The sequence below is a fragment of the Lissotriton helveticus genome, chromosome 1_2 (genome assembly GCF_964261635.1).
Source record: "Lissotriton helveticus chromosome 1_2, aLisHel1.1, whole genome shotgun sequence".
Lineage (NCBI taxonomy): Eukaryota > Metazoa > Chordata > Amphibia > Caudata > Salamandridae > Lissotriton > Lissotriton helveticus.
In genome coordinates, this window is record NC_136058.1 from 419828896 (window position 1) to 419843603 (window position 14708).

General features: G+C 45.0%; 1 protein-coding gene and 1 long non-coding RNA gene across 2 annotated transcripts in view; one reads left to right on the plus strand and one right to left on the minus strand.

Moving 5' to 3' along the window:
- LOC144807226 (uncharacterized) overlaps nucleotides 1-14708 on the minus strand; it is a 494237-nt gene that overhangs the window by 465748 nt on the left and 13781 nt on the right. Inside the window, exons 2-3 of the mRNA XM_078673081.1 lie at nucleotides 10412-10530; nucleotides 317-386 (exon numbers count right to left, since the gene is read on the minus strand). The gene's annotated coding sequence lies outside the window, so the exon portion shown is untranslated. The remainder of the gene's footprint in view (nucleotides 1-316; nucleotides 387-10411; nucleotides 10531-14708) is intronic.
- LOC144807318 (uncharacterized) overlaps nucleotides 1-14708 on the plus strand; it is a 473908-nt gene that overhangs the window by 80160 nt on the left and 379040 nt on the right. The gene's annotated exons all lie outside the window — the stretch shown is intronic.

Consider the following 14708-nt stretch of genomic DNA (forward strand, 5'->3'; position numbering starts at 1 on the left):
ACCAGACCTCACTGAAAGACGTGGAGTCACCACGCCACGGCCCCGGAGTGACGTGACTCTTCAAGGTGCGTGGGCGTCTACGGGGCTTTTGGAAAGGGGCTGAGTTAGAGAGGGACGGGAGGGGAGGCTAAGGGGTGAAAGGGACCCAGGGAAAAGGAAATAAGTGAGACGGAAAAGAAAGACAAGAGCAGAAATCATCGGCTACTCTATTTCCTTTGGTTGCTCCAACCTCTACCCCCTCCCTTGACATTTATGCATAGCTATTATTTATCCTTCACATCCTCCCTTGATTAAACCCTAAAGCAAAAACACTTACCTGAGTCTTTTCCTTCTGTCCGAGAGACGACCGCAGCCGAGGCTCACCTAAGGGACTGAAGTGGAAGACCCTGTGGGAAAGAAGAATATAAAAGAGACAATCAATCATTGTGATTTCCTGTAATACTAATAAAAAGTGCATACCAAGAAATTATTCAATGCAGTGCTCCTTCTTGCCCGACTCTTCTACTACGGGGAGCTACATACTTTCCCTACAGGGAATGGGAGACAGATACACAGACACACACACGGGAAAGCATAATAGGAAAACGCTACATAGTTTTTATATGCTTGCATATGTACATTGTTTTAGAAAGATGGTGGAACTATTTATTTTGTTCAATGTGCTTATACTGCTAATTACTTTTGTCTGCTTCTATTATCATTGCATATATTTACAACAAGGGGTGGTGAGGGACAGAGTCTCTGAATTAAGCAGAATACTCTCACCCTGTCAAGAGATCATGGCTAGATCCAACACCGTTTTTTAGCTCACTGCACCATCCCAGTTTCAGAACCTGGCTGTATGCAAATTAGTCTGTTCCTGTCCCAGTGCATGATGGGAACAGGGCAAACAAAACTACAAAAGCCAATTCTTACACTGGGAAGGAAACAAGCTTCCGGGGACCGGTTTCTGGCATTACAGCCGTCTTCGGCCCGGCTTGCTTGAATCCTGATGGTGCAATGAGCAAGGGACTCATGTCTGAGTATACCCTTCCACGCTTAGGGTGGACAAAAATATGCACTGGGCCAGGGACAGACTAATTTGCATACAGCCAGGTTCTGAAACTGGGATGGTGCAATGAGCTAAAAAATGGTGTTGGATCTAGCCCTGATCTCTTGACTGGGTGAGAGTATTCTGCTTAATTCAGAGACTCTGTCCCTCACCACCCCTTGTTGTAAATATCTATTATCATTGCAGCACATAAATTCTATACAAGAATTACGATGGTTCAATAAATAAAGAAAATGCTAATGTTATGTTATTTTAATTTGATTTCGCACATGAATTACCCCTAAGCAGAAACTACTTTAAGGAGAAATTTAGGATTGGTACGTAGAACCACTCAATCTTTGTGAAGCTGAAAGAAAGGCTCTTGTATAGTTAATGCCTGAAGTTCATCAACTCTCCTTAGTGAGGTTATCGTTATGAGGAAAGCAACTTTCCATGATAGGAATTGTAACGGACATTTGTGCATTGGTTCAAAAGGCGGGCCCATTAGCCTTGTAAGGACTATGTTTAAGTTCCACTCTGGAGCAGGGGGAATACTTGGCGGTATAACCCTTTTTAATCCTTCCATGAAGGCTTTAATCACTGGTACTCTGAAGAGAGATAGGTGTTGTCTATTTTGCAAGTATGCAGCTACGACTCCCAGGTGTAACCAAATGGATGTGTGAACTAATCCACATTGCTGTAAATGCAACAGATAACAAATGATGTTCTGCACAAACGCATCAAGATGATTGATATTGTTGTTGTTACAATAGGAAACAAAACATTTCCATTTGCTGCATAACATGCTGTGGTAGTAGGCTTTCTAGCTTCCTTGAGAATATTCATACAGTCTGGTTGTAGTTGTAAATAACAAACTATGACTTCAGGAGCCAAATCGTTAGGTTGAGTTCTCTGGGAATTGGATGTCCGACTTCCCCATGGATCTGAGTTAGGAGACAAGGTGTGAGATGTAGCTTTTGATGTGGAACCACTGAGAGTTCTAACAGGGTGGTGTACCAAGGTTGCGAGCCTATGTGGGGGCTATTAAGATCTGTGTGAGGGAAGTTTGTCTGAGTTTCCGAACAAGTAATGGAATTAGCAGGAGAGGCGGAAAAGCGTAAGCAAATATAACTGACCAAATCATCCATAGGGCATTGCCTTTGGATGCTGGTTGTGGGAACCTAGATGTAAAGTTTGGGAATTTTGCGTTGTGTACTGTTGCAAACAGATCTATTTGTAGAAAAGCCCATTTTTGAAAGTAGGGAAGAAGAACTTGGGGATGAAGTTCCCACTTGTGTACTTGCTGCCTGTGTCTGCTAAGCAGGGCTGCAATCTGATGGCCTACCCCTGGGAGGTGTTCTGCTAGGAGATAGATTTTTTGGTGAATCGCCCAATTCCAAATGCTTTGTGCACAGCGTGACAGCTGGAGAGAGGGAGTCCCTCCCTGTTTCTGTAGGTATTACATTGCTCTGATGTTCTCCGTGCGTACTAAGACAGTCTTGCTTACAAGTTGGGTGAGAAAAGCTTTGAGTGCTAGGAACACTGCTAGAAGTTCCAGGTAGTTGATGTGGAGACGTTTGTGTTTGTCCGACCACAGCCCCTGGACTTTGTAATGTTGAAGATAGGCACCCCAACCGGTTACTGTGGAATCGGGTCTATGAAAGGCCGCCCGTTTGCTAAGTTTTGAGGGTTCCATCACTGCAGCGAGCGATGGTTGCCACTGTCTACCAACACTAGGTCGGGGTCGCAAATTGCGAGGCTCATTAGTATTAATGAGCCTCCCGCAATTTGCGAGCCCAATGGGAATGCCACCCCTACCAGGGATGGTGGCCTGCTGGGCTCAGCAGACCACCATGTCTGGGACTGCTTTTTAATAAAGCAGCTATTTTTTTCCTTTCTTTTTTTTTAAATGCAGCCCGTTTTTCTTAAAGGCCCTTAAAAAATATGTTTAGACACAGTCACAAAGTGGAAGGGGTACCCTGGGGACCCCTTCGAAATTGAGACTGCATTACCACCCTCTTGAAGAGGGTGGTAATGTGCAAGTGTTTTGCGACCGCAATTGTGGTCACAACACATTCACAAATAGCATTGCGGACGCAATTAGGGAGGGAATGCCCCTTTCTAAATGCGACTCGCAATTCCTAAATAGCGAGTCGCAAATAAACTGTGACTCGCTATTTTGGAATTGTACATGGCCAACGGTGATTTTGCATGTGCAAACGGGTTCGCAAACCCGTTTGCACATGCAAAATCACAGCATACATCTGGCCCCTGTGATTGATTCCACTGACTCTCGACATTGTTGCAGAGGACACATGTGAAGCCTTGCATGAGGTACGATTGCAACGCAGGATGCCATCATTCCCAGCAGATTCATGAAGACTTTGGCTGGTAATGATTGGTTGAGTTGAAACTGTAATAGTATGGCCTGGATACTCTACTGAAGGAACTAAACAAATGGATTAAAGATAACGAAACCCTCCCCCACTACCAGACTGGCTTCCAGAAGGGATGTTCCACAATTGATAACATCGTGGCCATGTCATACTTGAGCCAGCAAGCAAACTGTAAAAACAACAAACCAATTTTCACATGTTTTGTAGACTATTCAGCCGCCTTTGACGGGGTACCCCGAAATAAGCTCTGGAAAAAACTGAGCAACTGGCACATCCCAGCAGGACTCTTTAACGCCATCAAAGTAAAACTAGCAGACAATATTATAACAAAGAAGTGTCGGACAAATCGTGCATTAAAACAGGGCTGCGTACTCGCCCCTACGCTGTTTAATCGATACACTGCAGATCTGGGGAAGAAGCTTCTGAATGCCAGCCTTGTAACTCCAAAAATCGTGAGAAACAAACTGGAAATTTTACAATATGCTGACGATTTAGTGGTAATGGACCACACAAAAATTGGGCTGCAAAGAGGGCTAGAAGCCTTAAATAAGTACAATGAAATCAATGAGCTCATAATCAACGCACAAAAAACAAAAGTTGTTGTTTTTGGCCACTTCCCAAAAAAAGCCTCACTGAAATGGCACGTGGGTAAGGAAATTATCACAACCACGCGCTCATATAACTATCTCGGGTGCTGGCTAAGTGAAACTGGCAAAGCTACATCACACACACACAAAATGAAGGCCAGAGCCCAGGCAACAATCTTTTCGATGTGCAAATTAAATGAGCTCATGCAGAGCCCAACGTCAGCACCCATCAGAAAGGTACCACAAGCCAAGATCAGGGCAACCGCAGGATATGCACAACAGGCATTCCCAGGCAAAATGGAGGGAATGTTGGATAAAGTACAATGCCAGGCCTACAAACGTATTTTTAAACTCCCCAAACACACTTGTCACAGTTTAATTTGTTTGGAGTTTGGCCTAAAGCAACAAAGTAAGGAATGCTTGGGAACACATGCTAAATACTTCTACCAAGTTATAACAGCCCAAGCTGGAAGTTTAAAAAGTATGCTTAAGCCAATTTACGGAGAGACCGTTAATCCGTGGCATAGTTACAAGGACAAAGCAGTGGAAACGTTGGGGCTGGCAATTGAAAATTGGAAGGATGCACCAACAAACTACCTGGCGATTAAAAATGCAATAAACAAACAATGTCTTCATTTGTCATATACAAATGACCTAGCAGAATTCGTAACAGGAAGAGGTCCACCCGGGTTGGCAACATCATATATAGGGCACAAAACACAGACCTACCTCAGCCAAGCACTAGGAAGGAAAGCACTCAAAAACATCATATGTGCCAGACTAATGCCCCTCCAAATTAAAGAGCTAAACCCTGGGTGGAGGTCCCTGGAATACAAAATAAGATGCAGATTCTGCAACTACAAATACGAATCTCTGTTACACGTGATTTGCTGCTGCCCTGAGATGCTCTTGCCCCAACTGATCTTTTTAAAACAAATCTGGCTACGACACGGGGTTCGAAGAGTAAAAAAAGCTGTTTCTGTACTTTTCTCCTGCACTCTTCCATCAGACCTGGCCAGGTTTGGGAAATACATGGCCAAGCTTCGAAAAAGGCTTACGGAAAATGAAGGGTCAGGCATGATGAAAGTCACTTCAGACCAATAAGCCAACTTGCCCCACTAACCAGATGGATAAGACATCATTTTAATAACTATAACATTTTAAATTACGCAAGCAACTCACTAATGTGGACACACTGGTATATGCTTGCTGTTTTTATTTACGAATGTACAGATACAAATATTAATACACACATTTCTTTTTATATATTGTTTTTGAAAGTTTTGTATACAAATGTATTTTTTAGGATTGCCTTTCTTTCTAAGATGTATTGTAAATGGTTTTAAGTAACTGTGCAATATAAATAAAAATACACACATAAAAAAAAAGATATTGTGAATCCTGGCTATATTGGGAGAGCCTAAAGCATTGAGAGTGTTGATGGAGGCTCCCAGATAAGATTGCACTTGTGCCGGACACAGGTGAGATTTTTGTGCAACTATTGTAAAACCCAACTGGTGAAGTAAATGTACTGTTGTCTGATTGTGTAGTGTCCTTGGTGAGAGAGAGGATGACCTGGGTGTTGTGGGCGTAGGATACTATACTGAGTCCGTGCTGTTTGACGATGGTGATGAGGAGGGCCATGTAGATGTTGAAGAGCGTGTGGCAGAGCGACGATCCTTGTGGTACTCCGCAGTTGATTTCTGTGGGTTTGGAGAGGTAGGGTGGCAGTATGATTCTTCGGGTTCTGCCGGTGAGGAAGAGTGGATCCAGTCAAGGGCGGTTCCCTGTATGCCGGTGTCGTGGAGTCTGCCGGTGAGTGTGCGGTGGGAGACGGTGTTGAATGCCGCAGAGAGATCGAGTGGGATCAGAGCTGCAGTGTGCCCTTAGTCGAGCAGGGTGTGAATGTTGTCTATGGCAGCGAGGAGAGCGGTCTCGGTGCTGTAGTTGCTGCGGAATCTGGATTGGGAGGGGTCGAGATGGGAGGTTTTTTTAATGAATTTTGTTAGCTGGGCATGGACGATCTTCTCTGTGACTTTGGTCATGAAGGGGAGGAGGGAGATGGGTCGGTAGTTCTTGAGGTCGGTGGGGGCGCTGAGGGCTTCTTGAGCAGGGGTCTGCCTTTGGATTTGTTTCCTCTATATACTCCTCTGTAGAAACCTCTAGAGGAAAAGGATTGGATGTTACCTTTGTAAGAGGAAGCATTTGAGCCTGAGGATGTTGTTTTGGACCTGCTATGTAAAACGAGCGGTGAAAGGAGCCTCTATTGGATGGGGACTGGAGTGCTCCAATGGATTTTGCTACTTCAGTGTCCTTTTTCTTCTTTTCTAAGGATCGGTCAACTACAGGACCAAACAGGTGTTCTTTGTCAAAGGGAGTGTTCAAAACGGGTTGTTGAACCTCTGGAAACCCTGAGATCCTAAGCCATGCATGCCTTCTAAGGAGAATGCTGGTATTGATCTACCTAGCTGCGGTGTCTGCTGCGTCTAAAGCACATCTTATTGAGGACTTAGAAATTAGTTTCCCCTCTTGAACTAACTGCTGTGCCTCAGTTTTGTGTGAGTCTGGGAGATATTAGAGCAGTTGCTCCATCTCATCCCAGTGTGCCCTGTCGTACCTAGCTAGTAGGCCCTGTGTGTTTGCGATGCATCAATGGTTAGCGGCTTGAACAGCTACTTCTTCTTTAAGGGAATCTTATCAGAAGTGTCCTCTCCAGGATGCTTGTGTTTTGCTGGATTTATGTCCAGTATCAGGATTAATTAAAATTTTCTTTTGTTTGGCATCCAATTTGGCCTTAAGAACGTCTAAAATTGGTTCTGGAGGCTCGAGAACATTGTCCTCGGATTTCGGCTAGTCTTTAGAATGTTTCAGCTCAGAAGCGAGATTGTGTTTCGAAGCGGAGGGTTTCGGCTCAGAAGCATGTTTGTGTTTCGAAGCGTAGGGTTTCGGCTCCAAACCAGATTTGTCCTTGGAGCCTGATGATTTCGGATCCGAAGGTAATTTCTTCTGACTTGATCCGGAGCTGGAAGGCTTTACGGTTTGTTTTGGTGCCGAGTCGAGGGACGTGGCGTTGGAAACATTGTCTCGGTGCCGACTTTGGCCAGAAAGCAGAGGTGGTGCCGTAGCCTTATGAGTTTGAGAAGAGGATTTAGGGGCAAGGGGTCTTCGGTACTCACGGCACATCTTGGGACTCCAGATAGATTTCGAGCTCGGAATCTGACTCTGGAATCGAGAGGGCCTCTTCTTCTACGGAGGACGCTTCTATCTGTTCGTGGTCAGATTCTTCTGCAAAGATATCCAGAGTGTGTTGAATGCTTTGGCGCTGCCTCTCTCGTCATCGAGCCTGATGATCGGGTAGAGTCCTCTTGGACGGAAAGGACTTACAAGAGTCGGAGTCTTCCTCCTTGTGCTCCATAGAGAGGCATAAGTTACAAACTTGATGTAGGTCGGTGCGAGGGTACTTGGCGTGGTACCAAGGAAAGAAACGGAATGAAGTCCGTTCCATTTGTAGAAGGCTGGCCCTACGTAGCCCGACGGTTGCCCACAAGGTTTCCTATCAAAAATTGAGTTTTTGTCGCTCGATCTGAAACACAGAGAACGAAGAAGTGCATTCTGAAACAATACTGTCAAGGGTAGAGTGGACTGCGCACCGAGGGGAACCCGAAGAACAGTTTCGGAGCGCAGCAATACACATCCGAACCCGTTGGGGGTAAAAAAACAATCTAACAATGGAATCAATGCCCATGTGCACTATCACCGAAAGGAGGAGTCACCTTACCTTGTGACTGGAAAGACTTCTTCAAAGAAAAAACAACTTGCAAACATCCGGACCCAACACAAGATGGCAAGAGTATGCAAAGCATATGCATCTACAGCACACATGCCTCGAACAGAGGATTAATGGCCCCAAACCTCTGCCGTGGTATCTGGTCATGTTGTGGCTGAGTGTGCCATGTGATGTGGCAGGCTATAGTGCTTGGTGTGATTTGGTCATTTTTGACAAGGTGTTGTGCTGAACGGTTAGGCAATTTTTGATTTTCTTTGTTTTTGGGATCGTGTGATATAGTGCGATACCTACCGTATGATGTACGTAAATAAATTACATTGCTAATATACCATAAGGATGTGGGGTGAATGTTATTAGGGACAAAGCCTTGCTGATTATATGCAGAATAACAGGTCTGGGATGTCACTACTGACTAGAGCAGGTTAGCCGCTGCACAGACCTTGGGCATTGATCCTATTGAGGATAATATGTGACGGGCACTGGTGACTGGAGCTGGCTAGCAACAACGCTAGCCTCTGGTATTCATTACAGGCAGGGTAACAATACATGTCAATATTGACTGGAACTGGTTGGCAGCAGAGTTGACCTCTGGTTTTCAATATTTGCAGGATTTAAGGTACAGGGGTCACTACTGACTGGAGTTACTTAGCAGGATAATAGGTCTCAGGGAGACAATCTTGACTGAAGATTGTTAGTATGATCACTAGTCCCAAGGTGCTACTAATGACTCAAGTTGGCTAGAATGATAACAGGTCCCAGGGGCCAGTACTAACAGGAGCGGGCTAGTAGGCTTACATACAGGTCCAAGGGGCCACTACTGACTGGAGCTGGCTAAAAGAATAACAGGCCCAAGGGTGGTGGGGGTGCGAGTGGCACCAGTGACCGGAGTTGGCTAGAAGCATTGACAACATTTGGTATTGATTAAATGCAGGATTCCAGCTCACAGGAGGCACTGCTGAATACAGCTGGATAGCAGCAGTGGTGGCCTCTAGGAAGAAGGAATTGAGAAAGCATAACTGGATATACTGGTTTCTTTAATACCGATAATTGGTTACACATGAATGCCACAACGTGCATTGATATATTACATTACCAAATTACAATATTCTTATATTAATTTGATGTGACTGTTCACCTTAATATGCCTGTAAAGTTACATGATTCTATTAGGGCCCAGAACCCTTTTATTTAGTGATGTCCATCTGCACACTTTCCTGCATCTTGTAGTAAATTGAATATTGACAAACGGAAGTGTTATTTCCAGAAACAGTGACTTCTGCAGCTTGTCTGTGTATCTTTGATCTGCACCTCACGGACTCCTTACATTCCTCTCGAGAGAAGATCCTGGCTCCTACTCATTAGTGTTGTTTCAGTAACTGTTTCTATCACGTGTTCATGTTTCAATGACTTGTATTAGGAGAAAAGTGTATAAAATACATTGTGTAGCATTAGCATTATATACCCCAACTTGCTTTAGGGTGGATGCTCTCGTCCATTGCAAAGACAATTGTCACTTGGTAGTTTGCTTGGCCTTTTGCTATTTTTGCATTAAATGTATGATAGATTTGTTGGCCTCCAGGTGTGTTGTGTTTTATTTTACATAGCACAAGAGATGACGAGGAAAAATTACAGTCCAGTATACACATTCTTCATATAAATAAACTCACAGTATACAGTTCTGGAGGTTCAGTCCCACAGACCTTATCTCTGACTGAACACCCTAGGAAGCATGTGCTTTTCAAACCAGTTGCCCTCTGATGCGGCGTCCGTCCTCGTTATTGGATAAGTCAGTATGTCCTGAATTTTAGGAGGGTTACCGTATGTAGTGCACTCTGTTAGGCAGGGCTCACCTGTGGCAGTAAGATGGTAATAGGCACCTATCACCTATGCACGGTGCAGGGCTTTGAGTTACAGAGCTCCTCACGCTGTGGAGAAGATTAGGTCACATTTACCCATTTTCCCATATTTGGTCCTGATGAAATGCCAACAGATTGCTCCATGACTACACAAGGCATGAAAAACGTTGACCTGAAGTATAGACCCCAGCTTACCAGCAGGTCCATAGGTGATCGACACTTTCTCACAGTGATAGGGGCCATTAGTTCCTCAATTTCTTTGCCACTGTTTTTAATCTCAACATGGACCAGGAAGATCACATGAACTATATTGTGGCAACTGGTCGATAGTTGATCTTATATTCAGACTTCACCAATCTCACATCTTATGACACAACATCCTCTGTCCTACTATGCTCATTCGGCGTACTTAATAAAAGATCCGCAACAAAGTCCCCTCTGGTGGTGTCCGCCAGGCATTGTAGTGCCGGCCTGGTGAGGAGTATAGCCCGATGATGAAGCATGTCACCTTCAGGTGAGTGAACGCAACTTAAAAGCACATGCTTCCTAGGGTGTCTGGGTTCAGTTACAGATAATGTCGCTGGGACTGAACCTCCGGAACAGTGTACTGTGATTTGATTGTTTTTTATTTTAACAAATGTACATAGCAGATATTGGCGCTTGCTTGTTTCACAAAAATGATCGGATACCTGCCTCAGAGCGCACTTCTTACAGACGAGTATGGGGTTATCATGTTGCTGCTACAAGCTCCTTACCTGTGCGAGTTATCGGGAACGATGCAGGGGCAGACCCAAACCAGCCACACGTGGAGATCAATGACAAATACTGGAGAATTAACAGAGCTTCCAAGCTGGTGACCATTACTTAATTGACCCTGAAAATAAAAGACGTTTTTAGTATTCTGGTGACTCATGACCATAAAAACAAAGGTTATAAATTCAATATTATGCAAAATACTTAAAAAATGGAACTGGATGTGCTGAATCGGATGTTGTCCCAGGTCATGCATGACACCTTCCACCACTATTGCTTATGGGACTTGTAGTTTTGTTTTTCTCATTAAAAGGATGGGTTCTAAAGTCCCAGTGTTCTAAGCGATGTTAGTTAAAATCAGAGGCTTGAGTGAGGGTGAAGCATGACTCTCCTCTGCTTAGCAGCGAGATGACTGACAGTTCCCCAGCCCTTCCATTCTTTGACAGACAGAGGCTCGTCGGCCATTCATATTTGTTTGCAACGACAAAGAAACCTTTATTGCAGCTTGAGTCAACTGAAGAGATAAAACCCCTGGACATGTTTAATTAACTACTGACAAACATGAACAATCAAGAACATGAGTTTCTGTAAAACTATCAAGCACCCAATCATAATCAGCCGCCCTTCACACCCAGAAATTCTTGAGGCTTTGAAGAGGATGAATTGCACGTGGTATAAGAGGAACACTACATCGACTCAAAGCTCTCTTCTCAGGGATGTAATGAAATGCCAGCCTCATGGCACACTTAGCCAGCTCTTCACCTCCTCCTCCTATCAGGGCAAATGAGTCTGCAGCAAAGCATCGCTGGCTTAATTCCCCACCGGCCCAGGCAAGGTGGTCAACTCCATACTCCTCCAAGTCAGCAAGCACTCTGGTCGAGCCAGTCCTAACCCCACATGAATGTTCCCCATCACAACTATTTTAATGGTACTAAGTTATATTTCTGCCAAATGATTGAGTCAAAAATTGAAATGTTTTACTTTGAAGTGCTGAAAGAGAAATCATGAAGTTTTTCAATATTTCGGAGTCTGCCACAGTACACAGGAGCATTATTTCTCTACAGCAGCAAATCATGTATGTGCCCTGTAGAAAGCACGTTTGAATGAAACATGGAAGGCATTCCAGCTAAAAATCAATGCAACAACATAGAGTGCAAGATAACTTGTGTTATTATTCCAACAGAACGAAATGCCATTCCTAATGTGTACGTCATTTTAAAGACAAACACAGAAAAATGTACGGTCAGTGTTGTTCTTCTGCCTGTTAAAAGCAAACCTCCATTAATGTGTCAGGAATTAAAACACAATGAGAAACCCTACTCTATGGCAGGGTGCTGCCTGCCACTATATTGCAGGTTACTTCCAACATAATCTGATTTATACATACATACTCCAGGGTGCTGCCAGCTATCGGGTCTGCACACAGCAGTCTGGAGCCACTCAGGAAGGAGGTAAGCTCTTCATTTCATCTTAAGCCCTTAGGTTACATTCACAGCCTGATGGGTCCTGAGAACTATATCCTCGCTCTAACTGCGCCGAGCAGATAGACGCAGGCCATCATAGGCTGTGGTGTGTGCTGGGTGATGCCTGGCATCTTATTATCGATGGCGGGAGGATGGAGCTCTGATAAGAGCTATTACAAGAAGAGCAGAGAAACAGGACCACAGATCGCCACAGAGCGACAACTGCCCAGAAGCTGAAGAAAGAACTCTGGAACAGCAAACCTCCTGCACCCTGGAGATTCTCCAGGGTAAGCAAATGATGGTAATGAAATGCAAACTGCAGCATTAAGGTCACACACTACAACATCTTTCCCTTTAAACCGAAGATAACAGCCTACAATAAAAAAATAAACAAAAAGCAACAAAACTAGAAAATGCATTTCCAAATGCTGCAAAAGAGAAACTGTTAATACAAATGAACAATATTAAACTTTGTTGGTACCTTAGTAATGTGCTTACTTCTTGGCTTCACTCCATCTGCAGCAATAACGCCCGGCCGGAAGTGACGAGCAGGACCCTTTAGGGTAGTGGGACACTGGGCTGCCCGTGTGCCATCTTGTGGCACTAAGGGGGCCGCCCTCTTATGAGTGTCGCCTGCGGGGACGTGTCGGTCGGCCCGCACTCCCCTGGTTTCTTTTGACCACCTCAGCCTGGCCCGCTGAACTGCTGGTTTATTTAAAGTGTGGTTAGTCACAAGAAACAAACTTTGTGTTCTTTTGCGTTGGCCTGTTTTATCGCGCACGTAACACAAAGATATGAAGAGTGCACGTGTGGCTGTCTTTCTCACACTCTGGGCAACACTAAGGGCACCCAGTCCCAACCCCTCAATATGTCTCATAGAGGGTCCTGGGTGCTCCGAGGGGTGCCAGCAGCTCTTTACAACCAACCTGACGATACAGATATGGGGGGGGAGGGGAGGTGGGAGGGGCAGCCTTCTGCCTGGCTCCTGCCCTCAGCCTTACGTTTTAGTTATCGATCCAACATTAATCGGTAACTACAAAGAAAAGAAGCATACTCATCTGGGATGCTGTGCCAGCATGGCTAAACATCGGCAACGCGAATAAGTCCCTAAGGCGATACCTGTTGGCTTTGCCAATGCTTGTTACTTCCTAGGTCCAGGCCTGATTGACTTTGCATGCAGAAACGCGTCGGCCTGTTTCTGTAAATTTTACTACACAGGATTTCCTCGTTATCACAATGTCTCCTGCTGGCGCAGTAAAGCCCCCCCACCCCCCCTTTAAGTTGTAGTGAGCCCTCGCTGTGTCAACAACACAGCATTGAGTAACAAGGAAGCCCCCCCCCAACTCCCCTTCTCTATGGGCTGCTCGCCTGTGCTTGTTGGTGCCTCCCCCAGCGATGAGGGGGGCTTCTGTGACTGCAGGGGAATGAAACAGACGCGCGCTTATGTCAAATGCGAAGATGAAAGATAGACGCCCTTTCATCTGCAGAAGTAATGGACTTCAAACTCGCGCTGAAGGGAGATTTGTTTTACACGGAAAGTTTGTTTTAAACTATTTAAATATTTATATTCGGTTGTGTAATGAGGTTGCCTCTGTTTCTCTATCCTGTGTGCGTGTTTTTTAGTGGGTTTTTTTTTGTCCTCATTTGCCTGTACCTCATAACCAGAAATTATGTAGCCAACCACCTATCCATGCGCCCCAGATTGAAGCGCACGTTCCACCACCATAACCTTGTGTACCATCCTGGCGGGAGACTTAATCTGGGTTTACTGAGGTATTGATGGCGAGTGACAGACTGCCAAACCCATCCCAAACTCCGTCAAGGTAGAGGTTACCACCAGGCCCAGCTCATGTCTAACGGAACCACCACAAAGGACCCTGGAGTTGGAGGCCTAATCATAGGACCCGGGGGGAAAAAAACAAAAATCCCCGGTATAAGGCTTATTACCACTAACTCCAAGAAATCAAAAGATTCCAAAAGGTGAGGTTGTTACTGCCACAAGATCTGGCCAGATCGACCTTTGATGTTTCGATAAGGGATGATAACCAACTGGAATGTGTTGGTGCCTTGGAGTCGATCCAATGTGTACATATCTGTCGCCGCGCGAGTAAGATTGCATAGAACAACAATTGCGTTGCTGGGCCAGAAACAATGTCATCCATCCCAGAGATTACCAATGTTAGTGTGCAGGGTAAAGTTACTTTAAGTATCGAGCCCATTGTAAACAGAACTTCTGCCCAGAATACCTTAATTGGGGGACAATCCATAAACATCCATAAACATGTGAACATCTGATGCGCCCTGGAGATTACACTTGTTACAACATTTTCCAGGTTGAAACTTCGCAAGCCGTTGTGGTGACCAATAAGCACGATGCATCGAGAACAAGTGATTCCGCCTCAACCAAGCAGGCTTGACAGTTTTATAAAGAAGAGTGAATGATCTTATCCACCATTCTTCCCCTCGAAGGTCCATGTCCATGGCCCACAGTTCATCCGGGAGTTCAAAGTCTCCATCTACCTCCTCCAATATAGCCCAATACCAGTGTGCTACCTCCTTGCCCCCTGGAGGTTTCTCCACAAGCTGTTGTTCTAGCACACTACACCTCCCCACTAGGGTATTCTTCTGAAGTAGCTCTCTAGACCAGCTTACAAGTTGTGTGTATTTAAACCTTGATAGTCTTTGGCCGACCCCTTCGTACAATTTATCCCACTTTATTAATGTCCCGCCTGCCAGCAAGTTGCCCCATCTCAGTATCCCCCCCTCTCTTAGGGGTATCGATAGGTTATCTCCCAAGCACAAAGGGAGCCCCGGAGACCCCCAGATTGGTGCGAGA